The 19,854-nt window shown below is 62.7% G+C and overlaps 1 long non-coding RNA gene and 1 gene segment (V, D, J or C); both read left to right on the top strand.

Annotated features, from left to right (window-relative positions):
• The window catches only part of LOC138999285 (immunoglobulin alpha-2 heavy chain-like), a 69,498-nt gene that overhangs the window by 35,208 nt on the left and 14,436 nt on the right, over positions 1-19,854 (top strand).
• Positions 9,197-12,080, top strand: LOC138999159 (uncharacterized). Its single transcript, XR_011469332.1, has 2 exons — positions 9,197-9,322; positions 10,994-12,080. It is a non-coding gene; the product is annotated as an uncharacterized lncRNA (long non-coding RNA).

Raw genomic sequence — 19,854 nt, 5'->3', positions numbered from 1 at the left:
ATATATATATATATATATATATTTCAGACGGGAATGGAGAGGGAGAGAGAGATAGAAACATCAATGATGAGAGAGAATCATGGACCAGCTGTCTCCTGCCTGCCCCACACTGGGGATAGAGCCCACAACCCAGGCATGTGCCCTGAGATGGAATCAAACCGTGACCTGGTTCATAGGTCAATGCTCAGCCACTGAGCCACAAGCCTCGCTGACTTTCTTATGTGAGAGGATCTGTCTGGAACGAATGGGCCTCAGGAACTAGGACAGGGCACGTGCCGAGGTCCTGAGATAGCCCGGTGTGTGGATAACTGGGTCACTTGGTCACACCCTCGCCAGCCACCCCGGCCGCCGCCCCCCCCGGTCTGAATGGCTGCACCTGTGCCTGATGTCCTGTAATGACCCCAAGAGATGGATCTTCCTGACACCACCCCCATGACTGGGATGGGCAGCTCAGCTTCCATCCCAATGACCAGCAGCAGGTGGTCTGTGCGATTTGCCAGAAACCTGGGCATACAGGTGGGAGTGGACTCAATAGGCAGACACCCACTGGCCTAAACACTTTTGGGTTTCGCCAAAGTCCACGATGTGGTGAGCCACCCAGAGATTAAGTCCCCTGTGGTGGGGTCAGGGCCCTCAGAGCCGTAGAGGGGTGCAAACTGTCTCAGCCAGAGGGGCATTTTCAGGGTCCAGTGACCACCATGAACTCTGCCCTCGCACCTCTGTCCGCTGGAGAGCTTCTTAGGCAACCATAAGCAGCGCCCACAGCTCGCACAGCTGGGCACCACAGGCTGGACAGGAGCTGGAGGCGGCCTGGGCACCGCAGGGAGGAACTCGGGTGGAGGGAGCCAAGTTTACCATCAGTTTGCCCTGGGGAGGGAACAGAGGACACGTCCTTCCCCACGGCTGTGGCTCACGATGTTTTGCACAGTGGCCATGGGCACCTCCTGCCCCTTGCCCTGCCCCATGCAAGGGGGGGTCACTTCCCCGGAACACAGAGCCCACAGGCCACCTGACCACCTCTGCGGGAAGGGCCACAGAAGGACCACCGCTGGCCTTTAGGGCAGGACCTCAGGAGACGTGGTCCCAGCACCGTGCAGCAGAGGGACCAGAAACCCACCCAGCCCAGCCCTGCACCCCAGGCGGAGCCTTCGAGCCCCTTGCGAGGCTCCGGTGCACCCCTGGACCAGGACCTGGGACTTGGATGTGAGAAATCACAAACCGTGGGAGATGGCGTGAGGACTGGACCGCAGGAAGGGCAGAGGGGCCCAGAGGGCTGTTGGCTGACACACAACAGGATGGGTGCTCCGGGGCACCTGGGCACGGGGCCCTGCAGAGGCTCTGCCAGCCTGAAGGGCTCAAGTCCTGCTCATGAACCCCTTGAAAGAAGCGATGCCCGGTCCCTCCCCATGGCCTTGCTGGCCCCCGGCACTTCAGGGGTGGGGGCTCTGGTGCCTCCCAGCACCCCAAGCCAAGGTCAGACCTCGGACTTGCAGGACGACCGAGCTGCATGCAGCACGAGACACAGACACTGAAGGTCCAAGTCCCTTGCGGTGGGTCCGCGCCCTCAGAGCGGTGGAGGGCTGCACGCAGTCCCAGCCAGAGGGGCATTTTCGGGCACCAGAGCCCTCTGTGAACTCTGTCCTTGCACATCTGAGCCTGGAGGGCCGCTTCCCTCTGACCATGGTCAGCACCATCCTTTGGTCAATGATCAGGCCACAGAGGGAGCCAGAGAGGGAAGGAGGGCAGAGGCAGGGCCCTGAGGACAGCTGGCTCCTGGGAGCCGCCTCGGTGGGTGGACAGGGAGAGTCTGGGCTGGGCTGCAGACCGTGACTGGACGGCCTGTGCTGACACCCACGCTGGCCGGGCAGGGGGAGGTGTCACCTAGGCTGGGGAAGCCAGGGGCCTCGGGGAGAGCCTGGCCCCATGGGGAGCAGAGCCATGACAGCGGGTTCTCACTCTGTCCCCTGGGCCCTGGATGCCCGCCTCACCCCACCCCACACACCCACGTGAGGGGCCCTCTGCTGAGTCTGGACTCCCCCTGGCCCCTTGACAGAGAAAACACCCAGAAAAAAAGGGAACTTCAGAAAGCCAGCCCTGTCACCAATTTCAATCCCGTTCTTAGTCTTCGCAGGGAGGGGGGCGGGGGGAGTTCAAGTCTCAGGGGCCCAGCTACCAACTCCTAGTACGTGGGGTTCTGGGCACAGCCACAGCCACCAGGAGCCACATGCACGGGGAGCAAGAGCAGTCAGGCCGGGGACACTGCCTCCCCAGCCCTGGCCTGTGGTGAGGGGCGTCCCCACAGAGCAGGGCCGAGGAGGGACAGGGTAACTGGCCCCAGGAGGTGAGGGGAGACCAGGCCCTCGGGGACCCACAGAGTGATGGGAGTCGCTGGGCCAGAGCCTGAGAGAAACATAGCGAGCAGGAGGGCAGGAGCCCAGGGCTGCCCGGGCCAGAGGGCAGGGCTGGGGCAGCCACGGCAGGACCATGCCTGGATGCACAGTGGTCTGAGCTGGGGACACAGGGAGGTGGCTGGCATCGTGCAGCGGAGGAAGAGGACCCCCAGGTGGTGTGAGGGGCCTGTTGGGGCCAATGGGCTGAGTCAGAGGCGAAGGCTATGGGGCCCAGCGGGAGGTGGATGTGGGCTCGGTGCTCAGAGCACAGGCAGCACAGGCAGCACAGGCTCAGCGGGCAGCTCCCTGGGTGTGGGCAGGTGACAGGGTCTGGGGCTCAGGGCCAGCAGTTGCTGGGAACAGGGCAGCAACTGGAAAGAGCAAAGGTCCAGAGGGGATCCCAGTGGGGAGAGTGAAGAGGGTCTCCTCTAGGGGAGGACTGGGTGGGCAGAGGCTGGAGGGGAGAGGGCGGGAGGCTGGAGGCTCCAGGGAGCAAAGCGCAGTGCAGGCCGGGAAGGAATGAGACCAGGAGTGGAGCTACTGGGCTGAGGGCTCTGGGCTTGGCAGGAGGCCCAGCAGAAGCTATGGGAAGACACGGAGCACAGGTGGAGCTCATTGACCTGTAGGGAGGAGATCTTAGGGAAGAGGGGGCAAGGGCTACGGCAGGCCAGGAACTTTATGGACAACAACTGCAGGTGAGCAGGGGGCAGATGGGAGGGCAGGGGAGCAAGGAGCTGCCCAGGAGCTGGGTGGGAGCTGGCAGAGCTATGCAGGTGAGCAGGGGGCAGGTGGGAAGGCAGGAACTGCCCAGGATCTGGGTGGGAGCTGGCAGAGCTATGCAGGTGAGCAGGGGGCAGGTGGGAAGGCAGGAACTGCCCAGGATCTGGGTGGGAGCTGGCAGAGCTATGCAGATAAGCAGGGGGCAAGTGTGAAGGTAGGGAGCTGCCCAGGAGCCAGGGGGGCTGGCAGATCTATGCAGGTGAGCAGGGGGCAGGTGGGAGGGCAGGAGGTGGGTGGGAGCTGGCAGAGCTATGCAGGTGAGCAGGGGGCAGGTGGGAGGGCAGGAGCTGGGTGGGAGCTAGCAGAGTTATGCATGTGAGCAGGGGGTAGGCAGGAGTGCAGGGGAGCAAGGAGCTGCCCAGGAGGTGGGTGGGAGCTGGCAGAGCTATGCAGGTGATCAGGGGGCAGGTGGGAAGGCAGGAACTGCCCAGGATCTGGGTGGGAGCTGGCAGAGCTATGCAGATAAGCAGGGGGCAAGTGTGAAGGTAGGGAGCTGCCCAGGAGCCAGGGGGGCTGGCAGATCTATGCAGGTGAGCAAGGGGCAGGCGGGAGGGCAGGAGGTGGGTGGGAGCTGGCAGAGCTATGCAGGTGAGCAGGGGGCAGGTGGGAGGGCAGGGGAGCAAGGAGCTGCCCAGGAGGTGGGTGGGAGCTGGCAGAGCTATGCAGGTGATCAGGAGGCAGGAGGGAGGGCAGGAGCTGGGTGGGAGCTGGCAGAGCTATGCAGGTGAGCAGGGAGCAAGTGTGAAGGTAGGGAGCTGCCCAGGATCTGGGTGGGAGCTGGCAGAGCTATGCAAGTGAGCAGGGGGCAGGTGTGAGGGCAGGCACTGGGTGGGAGCTGGCAGAGCTATGCAGCTGAGCAGGGGGCAGGTGGGAGGGCAGGGGAGCAAGGAGCTGCCCAGGAGCTGGGTGGGAGCTGGCAGAGCTATGCAGATAAGCAGGGGGCAAGTGTGGAGGTAGGGAGCTACCCAGGAGCCAGGGGGGTTGGCAGAGCTATGCAGGTGAGCAGGGGGCAGGTGGGAGGGCAAGAGCTGGGTGGGAGCTAGCAGAGTTATGCATGTGAGCAGGGGGTAGGCAGGAGGGCAGGGGAGCAAGGAGCTGCCCAGGAGGTGGGTGGGAGCTGGCAGAGCTATGCAGGTGAGCAGGGGGCAGGTGGGAAGGCAGGAACTGCCCAGGATCTGGGTGGGAGCTGGCAGAGCTATGCAGGTGAGCAGGGGGCAGGTGGGAAGGCAGGAACTGCCCAGGATCTGGGTGGGAGCTGGCAGAGCTATGCAGGTGAGCAGGGGGCAGGTGGGAAGGCAGGAACTGCCCAGGATCTGGGTGGGAGCTGGCAGAGCTATGCAGGTGAGCAGGGGGCAGGTGGGAAGGCAGGAACTGCCCAGGATCTGGGTGGGAGCTGGCAGAGCTATGCAGATAAGCAGGGGGCAAGTGTGAAGGTAGGGGACTGTCCAGGAGCCAGGGGGGCTGGCAGAGCTATGCCGGTGAGCAGGGGGCAGGCGGGAGGGCAGGAGCTGGGTGGGAGCTGGCAGAGCTATGCAGGTAAGCAGGGGGCAGGTGTGAGGGCAGGAGCTTGGTGGGTGCTGGCAGAGCTATACAGGTGAGCAGGGGGCAGGTGGGAAGACAGGAACTGCCCAGGATCTGGGTGGGAGCTGGCAGAGCTATGCAGATAAGCATGGGGCAAGTGTGAAGGTAGGGAGCTACCCAGGAGCCAGGGGGGTTGGCAGAGCTATGCAGGTGACCAGGGGGCAGGTTGGAAGGCAGGAGCTGGGTGGGAGCTGGCAGAGCTATACAGGTGAGCAGGGGACAGGTGGGAGGGCAGGAGCGGGGTGGGAGCTAGCAGAGTTATGCATGTGAGCAGGGGGTAGGCAGGAGGGCAGGGGAGCAAGGAGCTGCCCAGGAGGTGGGTGGGAGCTGGCAGAGCTATGCAGGTGAGCAGGGGGCAGGTGGGAGGGCAGGGAGCTGCCCAGGAGCCAGGAGACAAATGGGCTGGGGTGAGCAGGTGGGTAGAGAGGGATCATAGGGCAGTACGCCAAGGGGGCATTATTGGCCAGAGGCTCAGTGAAAAGAAGCTGGGTGCAGGTCAGGGGAGGACACAGCAGCCCTGGGCTAAGGCCAAGGGCCTGAGTACAGGAAGCCAGGTTAAGGGCTGAGGCCCAGGTCAGGAGGGATGAATGGGGGCTGAGGCCCGGGACAGGGTGCAGGGCCAGAGATGGCAGAAATGGGATTCAGACGGGCAAAGGCAGAGACTGGAGGACAGAGGCCTGAGCTCCTCTGAATGTCCAGGAAGAGGCTTGGTGGGGAGTGGGGGGGAGGGAAGGCTTGTGGGGAGCAGCTGGAGGGATGAGCCTGCAGGGCACTGAGAGGGAGGGTGCCTCTGGGCTGGGAGCCCTGAGCAGCAGGCAGAGTCTGTCCAGCTGAGCTGGGAGGGAGCTCGGGGATAAGGCAGGGCCTGAGCTAAAAGGAGCCAGGATGAGGTGGGGGTTGAGCAGGGAGGGGGGAGGGACAATGGAGCAGAGCTGAGCTGAGGGGGCCACACAGGGGTCCGGGGCACTGACACCATGCAGAAGGCTGCCAAGGCCAGTGCCAGGCTCCAAGCCATGGTGAGTGGGCCGGACTGAGGAAGGACCCGGCAGGAGGGCTCTGGACTAGGCAGGAGCTGGGGCAGTGAGGGGGCAGCACTGGGGGGCAGTGCTGGGAGAGAGGGGAGGGGGGAGAAGGGGCAAGCGTGAGAGAATGCTGAGTGCAGAGGTCCAGCCTGGGCTGGGGGGCTTCAGGGAGGAGGGGAGAGGCCTCCCACAGAGGGCTCCAGGCAGGGGTGGGGACCAGGCTGTGCCTTGGCAGCAGCGCTGACCCAGAAGGGCAGAGGGCTGTGGGCTGTGGACAGAGGCCCACCCACATGAGGAAGGGCCTCCTCGCCCAGGGCAGGGCCAGGCAGGGCAACAGGACAGTGGGCTCAGGGGCCCTGGAAGCCAGGCAGAGCGAGAGCCACCAGTTAGGGCTCCAAGGCTCAGTGAGGACCAGGGGCTGGGGGCGGGGACTCCAGCCCAGGCAGCGCTGGCTGAGCTGCTGAGCCTGGCCCCCATGGCTGCAGAGGCGGGAAGGCCTGGGTGGCAGAGCCTCACCAGGCAGCCGGTCTGCAGGCTTCTGGGTCTTCGGGCTTCTGGGAGCCCATGGGTCACGGGCACGGGGCTCAGCGCTGTCCCAGGCCTAGGCCTCCCGATGCCCTGCCCAAGCTTCGGTAAGGTGAGACCTGGCAGTCACGTGGCCCCTCTCTTACAGCCTCCACCACGGCCCCGTCGGTCTTCCCGCTGTTTTCCAAATGTGGCACCACGTCCGGCTCCACGGTTTCCCTGGGCTGCCTGGTCTCTGGCTACTTCCCGGAGCCCGTGACTGTGACCTGGAACTCGGGCTCCCTGACCAGCGGGGTGCAAAACTTCCCACCCGTCCTGCGCTCAGGCCTCTACTCTCAGAGCAGCATGGTGACGGTGCCCGCCAGCTCATCCAGCCAGACCTTCATCTGCAACGTAGCCCACCCGGCCAGCAGCACCAAGGTGGACAAGATCGGTGAGCACATGCCCCGGAGAGACATCTGCTAGGAGACAAACCAGGAGCAGGGATGGCTGCTGCAGCCCAGGGCAGTGGGAGAAGTGCAGACGGTCTCCCCAAGCTGGGAGAGGGGTCCTCTTGGTATCACCACCAGGCCCAGGGTGGGCACTGGCTCTGGAGCCACAGAGGCGGGTGCCAGTCTCAGAACTGCCAAACTCTGTCCCTGACCTAAGCCCCTGCCAGGGCGGTGCCCTGTGGGGCCTCGGTAACCCTCAGCCTGCTCTCTCTGCAGTGGCCGTAATTAAAGAACCCGAACCCACCTGCCCGCCTCACACATGCCCACGTGAGTATCCACCCCAGGAGGAGGCCCATGGGGAGCGCCTGCCCAGGGAAGGCCTGCCCAGGGCTGACCCCTGGCCGCTGTCTCCCCCCAGCTTGTGAGAACCCGGGAGGGCCCTCGGTCTTCATCTTCCCCCCGAAACCCAAGGACACCCTCATGATCTCCCAGACGCCCGAGGTCACGTGCATGGTGGTGGACGTGGCCCCGGATGACCTCGAAGTCGAGTTCACCTGGTACGTGGACAACAATGAGATGAAAAAGGAGAAGGTGAAGGCGCAGCAGCAGCTGTTCAACAGCACCTACCGTGTGGTCAACACCTTCCCCATCTTGCACCAGGACTGGCTGAAGGCCAAAGTGTTCAAGTGCAAGGTCAACAACAAGGCCATCCCCTCCCCCATCGAGAGGACCATCTCCAAGGCCATAGGTGGGAAGCAGACAGGTGGGCCTGGGGCCGGGGCTGGGGGCCAGCCCTCCACCTGGGAGTGACCGTCTGTGCTGACCTCATCCCACAGGGCAAGTCCGGGAACCGCAGGTGTACGTCCTGGGCCCACACTCCGACGAGATGGCCAGGGACAAGGTCAGCGTGACCTGCCTGGTCAAAGACTTCTTCCCGCCGGACATCAGCGTGGAGTGGCGGAGCAACGGGCGGCCGGAGTCCGAGACCAAGTACTCCTCAACCCCGCCCCAGAAGGACCAGGAGGGCTCCTTCTTCCTGTACAGCAAGCTCACCGTGGACAAGGCCCGGTGGCAGCGGGGGGACTCCTTCACATGCGAGGTGATGCACGAGGCCCTGCACAACCACTACGCCCAGAAGACCGTCTCCCGGAACCCGGGTAAATGAGCAGCACGCCCGGTGCCTGGCGACCCCCCATGTACATACCCTCGGGCACCCAGCATTCAATAAAGCACCCAGCATGGCCCTGGGACCCTGCGACACTGTCGTGGTTCTTTCCGGGGTGGAGGTCAGACCGGCTCAGAGGCTGGTCGGCACCGCTAGGGCACGACCCAGAGCTGGTGGGTCTGCAGGTGCCAGGGCGGGACGGCTTCCCACTGCCAGCAAGGACTCGGTCAGGAGATGTGGACAGGGGGCAGGAGATGCCCCTCAGGGACAGGAGGGCCCAGGAGGGTGCCCGCCTCTGAGCAAGCCCTGCTGTGGGCAGTGCCTGGTCTCCGGGTGCCTTGTCCACTGGTCTCCAGGGCTCCTGGACGTGGCTCTGTGCCCGCACAGGAGCACACTGGCCCGCGGTGTGGGACAGGCCCTCCGTGCCCTCGAGACCAGGCCTCCTCCCCTCCCTCGGGCGAGGGGCCTCTGTGGGCCATGTCCCACCTGGGGCCAGGCCTGTCTGCTCATGAGGACACACACCTGATTGCCCCAAAGAGGCAGAGGCGGGCAGCCCTGGGGTTCTGGGGAGGGACTGTCAGAGGCAACGGGGGCACTGAGCCCGATCGTGGAAAACAAGGCGCCCACAGACCAGCACCAGCTCATGTGGCCACCTTCACACACACGCACATGCACACACACGTGCACATGCACGCACACACACATGCACATGCATGCACATGCACACAGAGACAGGCCTTGCACTGCGGGGCCGCCCGTGAGGCATCCTGCACAGGCCCAGACCAGAGGAGGTCGGGTCCTGGGAACCCCCACCACGGACACCAGCCTGACCCCACGCTCCCCAATGCCCCAGGGGCCACTCAGCAGCTCATCCCCACACTGACCAGCCCGGACGCCCCTCCCCCTTCCCAGGCACCCACACCTTCCCCACACACAGAAGTCCTCCCCACGCACCCACTAGCCTGGGGCCCAGCCACTTGTCCTGCACTCCCAACTCGGACCCGGCTCTGGCCCTCCCCCAGGCAGGGCCCTCCTGCCCTCTGACCCCGGGGGAGCAGGCAGAGGGGCTGGTGGATGACAGAGCAGGCTGGACTGCGGGTCAAACAACCTTGTCCCCCAGGGCCCCGTGCGGGTGGCAGAGAGGAGGGGACAGCCCGGGTCAGGCTGAGAGCTGGGCCTGAGACGGAGGATGGGGGACCCAAGCACCATGGGCCCTCCCTCGGCAGGGGCCCCCCAATCACAAGGTGCCCCACACCAGCCCCCATGGCCCCGCACTGACCCCCCCCTCCCTGTGCAGAGCTGCTCCTGGACGAGAGCTGTGCCGAGGCCCAGGACGGGGAGCTGGATGGGCTGTGGACCACCATCTCCATCTTCATCACCCTCTTCCTGCTCAGCGTGTGCTACAGCGCCACCGTCACGCTCTTCAAGGTGGGCTGCCCATGCGCCCCACGCGCCCCACACCATCCCCAAGCCATCACCATGCTGTCCCCATGTGCCCACACCATCCCCACGCTGTCCCCACGCCGTCCCCACGCCATCCCCACGTGCCCACATGCCCCACATGCCCCACGTCCCCCATGCCATCCCCACGCCATCCCCACGCCATCCCCACGCCATCCCCACGTGCCCCCACACCATCCCCACGCCATCCCCACGCCATCCCCACGCCATCCCCACGCCATCCCCACGTGCCCACATGCCCCACATGCCCCACGTGCCCCATGCCATCCCCACGCCATCCCCACGCCATCCCCACGTGCCCCCACACCATCCCCACGCCATCCCCACGCCATCCCCACGCCATCCCCACGCCATCCCCAAGTGCCCCCACACCATCCCCACGCCATCCCCACGCCATCCCCACGTGCCCCCACACCATCTCCACGCCATCCCCACGCCATCCCCACGTGCCCCCACACCATCTCCACGCCATCCCCACGTGCCCCCACACCATCCCCACGCCATCCCCACGCCATCCCCACGTGCCCCCACACCATCTCCACGCCATCCCCACGCCATCCCCATGTGCCCCACACAATCCCCACGTGCCCCACAAAATACCCACGTGCCCACGCACCCCACACTGTGCCCCATGCCCTTGCTTAACCCAGGCCAGCCCCACATGCCCCATGCACCCCACGCCGTCCCCATGCTGTGCCCACATCATCTCCATGTGTCCCGCACTGTCCCCATGCTGTCCCCATGTTGTCCCTCACTGTCCCTCACTGTCCCTCACTGTCCCTCACTATGTCCCTCACTGTGTCCCTCACTATGTCCCTCACTGTGTCCCTCACTGTGTCCCTCACTGTCCCTCACTGTGTCCCTCACTGTGTCCCTCACTGTGCCTCAATGTCCCTCACTATGTCCCTCACTGTGTTCCTCACTGTCCCTCACTGTGTCCCTCACTGTCCCTCACTGCCCCTCACTGTGTCCCTCACTATGTCCCTCACTGTCCCTCACTGCCCCTCACTGTGTCCCTCACTGTGTCCCTCACTGTGTCCCTCACTATGTTCCTCACTCTGTCCCTCACTGTGTCCCTCACTGTCCCTCACTGTGTCCCTCACTATGTCCCTCACTGTGTCACTCACTGTGTCCCTCACTGTGCCTCACTGTGTCCCTCACTGTGTCCCTCACTGTGCCTCAATGTCCCTCACTGTGTCCCTCACTGTGTCCCTCACTGTGTTCCTCACTATGTCCCTCACTGTCCCTCACTGTCCCTCACTGTGTCCCTCACTGTGTCCCTCACTGTGTCCCTCACTGTGCCTCAATGTCCCTCACTGTGTCCCTCACTGTGCCTCAATGTCCCTAACTGTGTCCCTCACTGTGTCCCTCACTATGTCCCTCACTGTGTCACTCACTGTGTCCCTCACTGTCCCTCACTGTGTCCCTCACTGTGTCCCTCACTGTGTCCCTCACTGTGTCCCTCACTGTCCCTCACTGTGTCCCTCACTGTCCCTCACTGTCCCTCACTGCCCCTCACTGTGTCCCTCACTGTGTCCCTCACTGTCCGTCACTGTCCCTCACTGCCCCATGCCGCCCTCCCCCGCCGGCCCACCTGGCCCCGGCCCCGCAGAGGCTGACCTGGCCCGGCCCCCGCAGGTCAAGTGGATCTTCTCCTCGGTGGCCGACCTGAAGAGGACCATCGTCCCCGACTACAGGAACATGATCGGACAAGGGGCCTAGCCTCCCTCCCAGCAAGCGGCCGGCTGCCCGGACCCGCCCGCCGGTCCACCTGCTCCACCTGCTGCAACGCCTGCTCCTCCGCCCTCTGACCTCGCTGACCTATGACCTCTCCACCCTCGAAGCCCAGGCCCCCCTGAGCCAGCACCCCCGCCCTCTGGCCTCACAGCCATCACAGGCTGCGTCCCGCCCAGGACCTGCCCCTTTGGAGAACCGAGTGGACAGCAGGTTCTGCTCCAACCTGAGCTGACAGGTGCCCGCCGGCCCCTCCACGCAGCCACTAAGATGCCCGGGGTCGTGTGGCCACCAAGGCCTCCGGGCGGCGTGTCCCTCCCCAGGACGTCACTGCCTGGGCTGCGTGCAAGTCCGTTCTGAGGGCAGAGGCCTGGCGCCCAGTGTGTGGGCAGCAGCAGGAGGCAGTGCTCCCGGGAGGTGCTGAGTCCCCGCCAGGAAGCTCCAGGTGGACCCGGATGGCCACTCGGCCGCCTCCATCAGAGCACACCTCAGAGCCAGCCTGGGCCGGGCTGCTGTGGGGCCCGGGGTCAGGGCGGTACCACCCAGGGAGGGTGGGCATCGGCCCACAAGCCCCTGGGGCGGGGCCTGGTGACCAGGTCCCTGCAGCTGGGACCCAGCCTCCGTGGACAGAGGGGGACGTGGGTGTGGAGGTGCAGCGTGCCCAGAGGCCCCAGGTGGGAGCACAGGCCTGAGTCCTGCCCCCTCGCCCTCCCAGGTAGCCCTGCTCCGGGAGGGGGGCTGAGAGCTGAGAGCCCTGGACGGAGACCCTCGATCCCCAGGGAGCACCCGTCGGCACGTCTGGACGGGAAGGAGGGAGACGCGGGCCCCGTGGTACAGGGGACGCGCAGAGAGATGATTCTAAGGAAACGCCACCTTGTAGCTTGGGCCGCTTTCGTTTTCTGTTTAATTTTCTGAGCCCGTTCATTGTCTGTACTGGTGTGCGCAGTGTGTGTGGTGTGTGTGTTTAATGACAATAAAGGCTCCTTACACATCCCTGCCTCACGGAATCTCCTGTGATGGTGCCTTCAGCCAGCATCCAGCCCAGCGGGTGAGGAAGGCGGCCCAGAGACCAGGGGGCGCTGGGAGCCACATGGGCGTCTGGGGCTGGGGCAGGACTGGCCGTGGCCAGAAACAAGACACTGTGTGGGGTGTCAGCACCCACAGGAAGCGGGAACAGCACCCAGAGACGCTCCCCGTCCTGGAGCCTGAGTCCCAGGGCAGGTGCTGCGGGCTGGCTCCCCGAGGCCTCTCTCCTGGGCATGTGGACGGCCACCTTCCCGGGTCCTCACGTGGCCGTCCCTCCGCGTGGCCGTGTCCCATCTCCTCTTCTTTCTTTTATCTTTAAGCTTTTTATTATTATTATTGATTTCAGAGAGAGAGATAGAAACATCAATAACAAGAGGAAATCATTGATTGGCTGCATCCTCACGCACACACAGGTCCTCACACACATTCACACACACATGCACATGCACACAGGACCTCACACACACAGGTTCTCACACACACACAAACACACACAGGACCTCACACACATCCACACACACATGCACATGCACACAGGACCTCACACACACAGGTCCTCACACACACAGGTCCTCACACACACAGGTCCTCACACACATGCACACACACACAGGTCCTCACACACACAGGACCTCACACACATCCACACACACACACACAGGTCTTTACACACACAGGTCTTCACACACATAGGACCTCACACACAGAGGTTCTATACACACACACACAGGTCCTCACACACATGCACACACACACACAGGACCTCACACACATCCACACACACACACAGGTCTTTACACACACAGGTCCTCACACACATGCACACACACACATAGGACCTCACACACAGAGGTTCTATACACACACACACAGGTCCTCACACACATGCACACACACACAGGTCCTCACACACGTCCACACACACACACAGGTCCTTACACACACAGGTCCTCACACACATGCACACACACACAGGACCTCACACACACAGGTCCTCACACACACAGGTTCTCACACACACAAACACACACAGGACCTCACACACATACACATACACACACACAGGTCCTTACACACAGGTCCTCACACAAAGGACCTCACACACATAGGTCCTCACACACATCCACACACACACACACAGGTCCTTACACACACACACGTCCTCACACACATGCACATACACACAGGACCTCAAACACACAGATCCTCACACACACAGGTTCTGTACACACACACATAGGTCCTCACACACACAGGTCTTCACACACATTCACACACACACAGGTCCTCACACACATGCACATACACATAGGTCCTCTCACACATAGATCCTCACACACACACACAGGTTCTATACACACACACGGGTCATCACACACGTGCACACAGACATATAGGTCCTCACACACATGCACACACACAGGTCCTCACATACATGCACACACACACACACACACTCTCGGGCACCGCCCACTGGGGCCCACCGTACACCTTGAGCCTGAGCCTTTGCTCAGGCCCCCTTCTCCGGTGCCTGCCCTCCATGCATCCAGCAGCTCCTGCCTCCTTCTGCTCGGTGCCTCTCCCCTGAGCACCCAGGAGAGCACAGCACACTTCCTGTCCCACACTCACATGGCCTCCCGCTCAGGATCCCGTGTGACTGTCTCCCAGGAGCCCACAGCGACTCCGGCATGGCCAGTCTCGCCCACACGGATGCCTGCGGCCCCCACAGTGAAGGTGCTCAGGACCTGGCCTGGGATAGTGCAGACAGGGCGGGAGCGGGGGGGGGGGGTGTCACAGCATCAGCGTGACTGGTGGCTGTGCGACCTCCCACCTCCCCGTGTTCCTATCAAACTTCCAGCTGGGTTGGTTTTGTGTGTCTGTCTGTTTTAGAGACAATTTCAAAGAGTAAGAGCAAGGGCTGCGAAGTTGTGAAAGACTCTGCCCTAAACACGAACACACACACCAAGGTCACTGAGGACACGCCTTGGGCCCGGCCGGGTGGCGCAGTTAGCTGGAGCGTCGTCCCAGGCACCAAAAAGATTGCGGGTTCCATTCCACCAGGGCACACACCCAGGTTTCAGGTTCAACCTTGGGCGGGGCGACCACCAGAGGCAACTGCTCAATGTTTCTCTCTCACATCAATGTATCTCTCCCTCCCTCCCTCCCTCCCTTTTTCTCTAAAGTCAATAAAAACACACCCTCAGGTGAGGATTAAAAGTAAAAAGCAAGTTGCTTGTGTGCAGACTACCAGACCCACACACTCGGCAGCTTACGGGAACTTGGTGGGCAGTGCGTGCAGCTTGTCAGGCTGTGGGAACGCGTGGGGAAGCTTGGGATGCGGGAAGGAGGCCTGTGACCGGACGCCTAGCTCTTGCCCCGTGACAGTGAGCAGCGGGAGCCTGGCGGGACGACCTGCTCACACCCCGGCGATGCTGGAGGGAGATGGAGCACAGGAGCCGATGCGCCGGCAGCCGTCTGCCTGGTGACTCGTTTGGAAATGGGATCTTTGCCAATGGACTTCGGGTCAGGATCTTGAGATCACACTCGATGTGGGCTGGGTCCCAAGTCCAAGGACTGGTGGCTTCCAAAGACAGCCCTGGCTGGCTTGGCTCCGTAGATAGAGCGCCAGCTCATGGACTGAAAGGTCCCAGGTTTGATTCCAGTCGAGGGCAGGTAGCTTGGTTGCAGGCTCAATCCCTGGCCTGGTCAGGGCGAGTGTGGGAAGCAACCATTCAATGTGTCTCTCTCACATTGATGTTTCTTCTCTCTCTGTCTCTCCCTTCTCTCTCTGTCTCTCCCCCCCACTTCCACACTCACTAAAATTCAATGGAAAAAAATATCGTCGGGTCAAGATTAACAACAAACAAACAAACAAACAAGAAGCCATGGCACCAAGACACCGGGGAGGAGGCTGCGCGCAGACAGAGGTGGAAGCTGGGGTGATGTCCAGCCCCAGACGCTGGAGCCGCACCGCCCCCTCGCTCACACCCCGGCTGACTGTGGCTTCCAGAATGCGCACGAACTCGCTCCTGTGGTTTTAAGGCACCACATTGTGGCGGAGCCGCAGGCACTCGGCACTCAGACGCTGGCAGCCGAGTTCTCCAACCTCCAAAGGCACAAGCCTGAGGGAGGTAGCTCATGGACTCGACCTTGGAAACCAGGAATGTCTGTTAAATAGCAAAGATCTGGACACAGCCCCAGGGCCCATCAGCAGACGAGTGGATAGAAAGGCTGTGGTACATCTATACCATGGAGTACTAGGCAGCAGCAAAAAAGAAGGATCTCTTGCCCTTTGAGACAGCATGGAGGGACCTGGAGAGTATCAAGCTAAGTGACATAAGCCAGCCAGAGAAAGACAAGTATCACATGATCGCACTCATATGTGGAATCTAATGAACAAAATAAACTGATGAACGGAGTGGACCAGAGACATGGAAGCATGGAACAGAGTGCGGATCTCAGAGGGAAGGGGGGGGGGTGATCAACCAAAGACCTGTGTGCGTATATGCATGGCCCACGGACACAGACAGTGCGGGGTGAGGGCCGGGGGCGGGGGTGGGGGTGGCCTAGAGGGGCCAATGGGGGGAAGGGGACATGTGTAATACTTTCAACAGTAACGATTTTATGAATAAATAAATTTCTGTTAAATGAAGTACGTGATAAGCAACGTGAAGGGACGAGGACTAACGGGGAGAGTGTCATCCCACATTTAACGGTCACCAGGGATCAGCGTTCGGAATGGCTGCCCTGCAGATTCCCAAGACCCTGCCAATGAGCTCGCGTGCCTCTTGTGTCACACCGTCTTCGAAGGCCACCGGTCATGGGACTCGGGACCCATCGCAAATCGAGTGTGATCTCGAGATCCCGAACCGAATTTCACTGGCAAAGGCCCTGTTTCCAAACGGTCAACAGGGCAGACGGCCGCCGGCGCCATCAGCTCCCCTGCTCCATCCCCCGCCCGGTACCATCGGCTCCCGGGCTCCATCTCCCACCGTGTTGGCGGCCTCAGGATGTAAAATGCCAAGAACACTTTAGGAAACGAGGTGAGGACAAGCACAGGGAGGGACCCGGGCGCCTGAGTGCCTGCAGACACACAAGCTCATAGCAATGGGAGCTCGTTAGCAATGGGAGCTCATTGGCAATGGGAGCACGTTAGCAATGGGAGCTCGTTAGCAATGGGAACTCGTTAGCAATGGGAGCACGTTAGCAATGGGAGCACGTTAGCAATGGGAGCTCGTTAGCAATGGGAGCATTGGTATCAGGACAGGAGGCACGCTGCGGCCTCTAGGTGATGCTTTCTGGAGATCGGGACACAGTACCCTCCCGGGAAGGCAGGGCCCACGTGCAGGGCCACCCTGGGTGCAAAGGATGGCAGGAAGCCTGGGGTGGCTCTGTCAGTGCCAGGAAGGAGGTGGGCCCAGGGAGACACATGCACATGTGCATGTCACACAGCTGCAGGCACCCACACACATGTGTACACATGTATGAATACAGAAACACTCACATCATACAGACACATGCATCCACACATGTGCACAGAGAGATCTGTTCATGTCACACAGGTGCACACACATGCACACCTGTATGCACACAGCGAGGCACATGCATGTCATACAGATGCTTATACATGTGCACACTGAGAAACACATGCATGCCTCATAGACATACCCACATGTGGTTATATACATGCCAGCATACGGAAAGACACATGCATCACACACATGTGTGCACTGGAGACATGTGCATTGGGCGTGCCACACCGATTCACACACTCACATACATGTGCACGCCTGAGACACAGCTTGTTTAGATGCAGGCTCTGTCCTGAGTCCTGAAGGACAGGAGTGATGGGGTGGGGCCACAGCAGGGCGGCCGAGGAGGCTAGGGCACGTGCCTGCTGGTTAGGGGGCATCTAGGCCCAGCCCTGGAGAGGGGGCGGCTCAAGGGCGATTCCTCAGGGCTGGGCAGGGAGACAGCCCCAGGGAGAAAGGAGCAGCAGACCGTGTGCTCAGAGCCGAGTGGGAGACATTCTCCTCCAAGTCCAAGGGCCAGCAGGCAGCCCAGGCTGGAGATAGGGCCACCTCCACAGGCTCCCTGCCCACCTCTACAGGCCCCTGTCCCGTGCCAGCAGCCCAGGGAGAATGGACAGGGGTGCCGGGGACCAGGGCAGCTGAGCGGAGCCCTAGCCTCTACAGGCCCCTGCCCCGTGCCAGCAGCCCAGGGAGAATGGACAGGGGTGCCGGGGACCAGGGCAGCTGAGCGGAGCCCTAGCCCCACACATCCCCATGTGTGAAGACTGCAGGGTAGGGCACCACCATCCAAGCCCACCAAGCCACCCAGCTGGGCTCTGCCTGCTCCAGGCCTGTGGTTTCTCTCAGAATCACGGGCTCTTCCAAGGAATTCCGTATTTCCCATTGCCTCCCACGCAGCACCCGTCCCCGGAGCCAAGCGTGGGTGTGACAGGCCAGGGCAGTCTGCCCGGGGCCGAGGCTCCTGCTGTGTCCCGTGCTGTGCACCTGTCAGCCCCCGGCCTGGCCTACCATGCAGCAGCCCTTTTGGGGTCTCCCCAGACCACAGGGCCTGACAGAGCCACCTGCACACAGCCTCTTGCATGGGGATGACTGGCCCAGGGGACGGGGTCCTGATGTGTCCTCTCTAAGCCTCTGCACCCCACACTGACCAGCTGGACTGCCAGGTTCCCTTGGGTGGGAGGGGGGCCTTCAGGGGGTTCTGAGGACACAGAGGCCAGTGGGACACGTCCACGGCATGAAGACACACACCAGAGCGTCGACGATGGGCCGGCCGCCCCAGCAAATCAGAGTCGATGCCGTGGGCACCTCCAGGCCATCCCTCCGCCCCACACCCTCGATGGCCATGCACGGCAGGGAGGTGGCACGGTGCCCCCAGGCTCCAGCGGCTGGAGGGGTCACCACCAGCCTCCCCCCAGACCCCTCTGGCCCCCACAGGCCAGACCACCGGTCACAGCCCTGACAGGGACTCCAGCTCCAGGACATGACATGGGAGCAGCTCATGGGTGGTGGTCACCGCAAGCATGTGCCAGGGCCCAGGGAGAGCCAGGGTCTTCCTGTCCTGAGCAGCCTGTGACCTGCACACGCACCCCGGGAGCCCGCTCCTCCAGGGGCAAGACCCATGACAGCAGGCAGTGTGCCGGCGGCAGGCCCTGTCCACATGTCAGCATGCGGCCCACCAGGCCTCCACTCTCAGCACAAACACTCACAGCCCTTCCCTCCCAGGGAGCAGCGGCGGGCGGCCTGGTGCCGCTCCCTCTTCAGGGCAGCCGGTGACCCCGCGTGTGCTGACAGCGCCCAGGGAGCAGGCCGCGAAGGCAGTGGAGGGGACGAGGCGCAGGCAGGAGAGCACCTGTGTGGGGGCCTCGCCGGCAGGTGCTCCATTGACTTCCCAAGAACAGAGAAGGGCTACGGGCCGGGGGTTCCCATTCCATTTTTAGCCCAGAGCAATGAGCAGAGATCCCCTCCCCTCCCTCCCCCCGCCCCATTGTCTGGACATAAAAATACCAACAATGGTTTCTAAAGATTGAGCTCTCCGGCCTGGGGGCCTTTCCTGGGAGCCACGGGCGGGCAATGGGGATGGGCCACACTCCGCCACACCATCGCCACACCGGGTCGCCTCACCAGCCAGGCACCTGACCAAGGACCCAGCGCTCCAGGTACCTCAGCTCCGGGGCTGATCCAGGCAGCTGTGAGGGGCAGGCCACCCAGGCTACTGCCTGCAAGAGGACACCTGGACGGCCCACCCAGCCTGGCCCTGGCCTCCTGGTTACTGCTTATCGCTCAGCTGTCCCTCCTCTGAATGAGGACACAGGGAAGCAAGACAGAGACCAGAGCCAACCTGGAGGAGACAGGGAGCCAAGAGCCTCCGTGGAACAGGCTGGGCAGGGCCCCAGGCCCAGGGCAGGGAACATGCAGAGGGTACGAGCAGTGGGCTGCACAGAGATTAGCCAGGAGGGCGGCCCCCAGCCCAGGCCGGGGGAAACAGCAGGCCAGCCTGGGGCACAGCCTCTGGCCAGGGCTGGGCTGAGTAAGGGGTATGCGCTGGGCTAGGCTGGGCCAAAGGTGGCTGAAGTGGACAGAGTTCTTTAAAGGGAGAGGGGATATCCTCAGCTCATTAGGGCCAGGTTGGTCAATCTGTGCTGTGCTGAGCCAGCTGACGTGGGCTGAGCTGGGCTGAGCTGGGCTGAGCTGGGCTGGGCTGAGCTGGGCTGAGCTGAGCTGGGCTGACCTGGGCTGAGCTGAGCTGAGCTGAGCTGGGCTGAGCTGGGCTGAGCTGGGCTGAGCTGGGCTGAGCTGAGCTGGGCTGAACTGAGCTGAGCTGAGCTGAGCTGGGCTGAGATCAGCTGGGCTGAGATCAGCTGAGCTGAGCTGAGCTGGGCTGACCTGGGCTGAGCTGAGCTGGGCTGACCTGGGGTGAGCTGAGCTGGGCTGACCTGGGCTGAGCAGACCTGGGCTGAGCTGAGCTGAGCTGACCTGGGCTGAGCTGAGCTGGGCTGACCTGGGCTGAGCAGACCTGGGCTGAGCTGAGCTGGGCTGACCTGGGCTGAGCTGAGCTGGGCTGACCTGGGCTGAGCTGGGCTGAGCTGGGCTGACCTGGGCTGAGCTGAGCTGAGCTGAGCTGGGCTGAGCTGAGCTGAGCTGAGCTGGGCTGAGCTGGGCTGAGCTGAGCTGGGCTGACCTGGGCTGAGCAGACCTGGGCTGAGCTGA

This window comes from Myotis yumanensis, unplaced genomic scaffold, assembly GCF_028538775.1.
Source record: "Myotis yumanensis isolate MYYU_CA2020_CCGP unplaced genomic scaffold, mMyoYum1.0.hap1 SCAF_22, whole genome shotgun sequence".
Taxonomy (NCBI): Eukaryota; Metazoa; Chordata; class Mammalia; order Chiroptera; family Vespertilionidae; genus Myotis; species Myotis yumanensis.
This window is presented reverse-complemented; position numbering and strand designations above follow the sequence as displayed.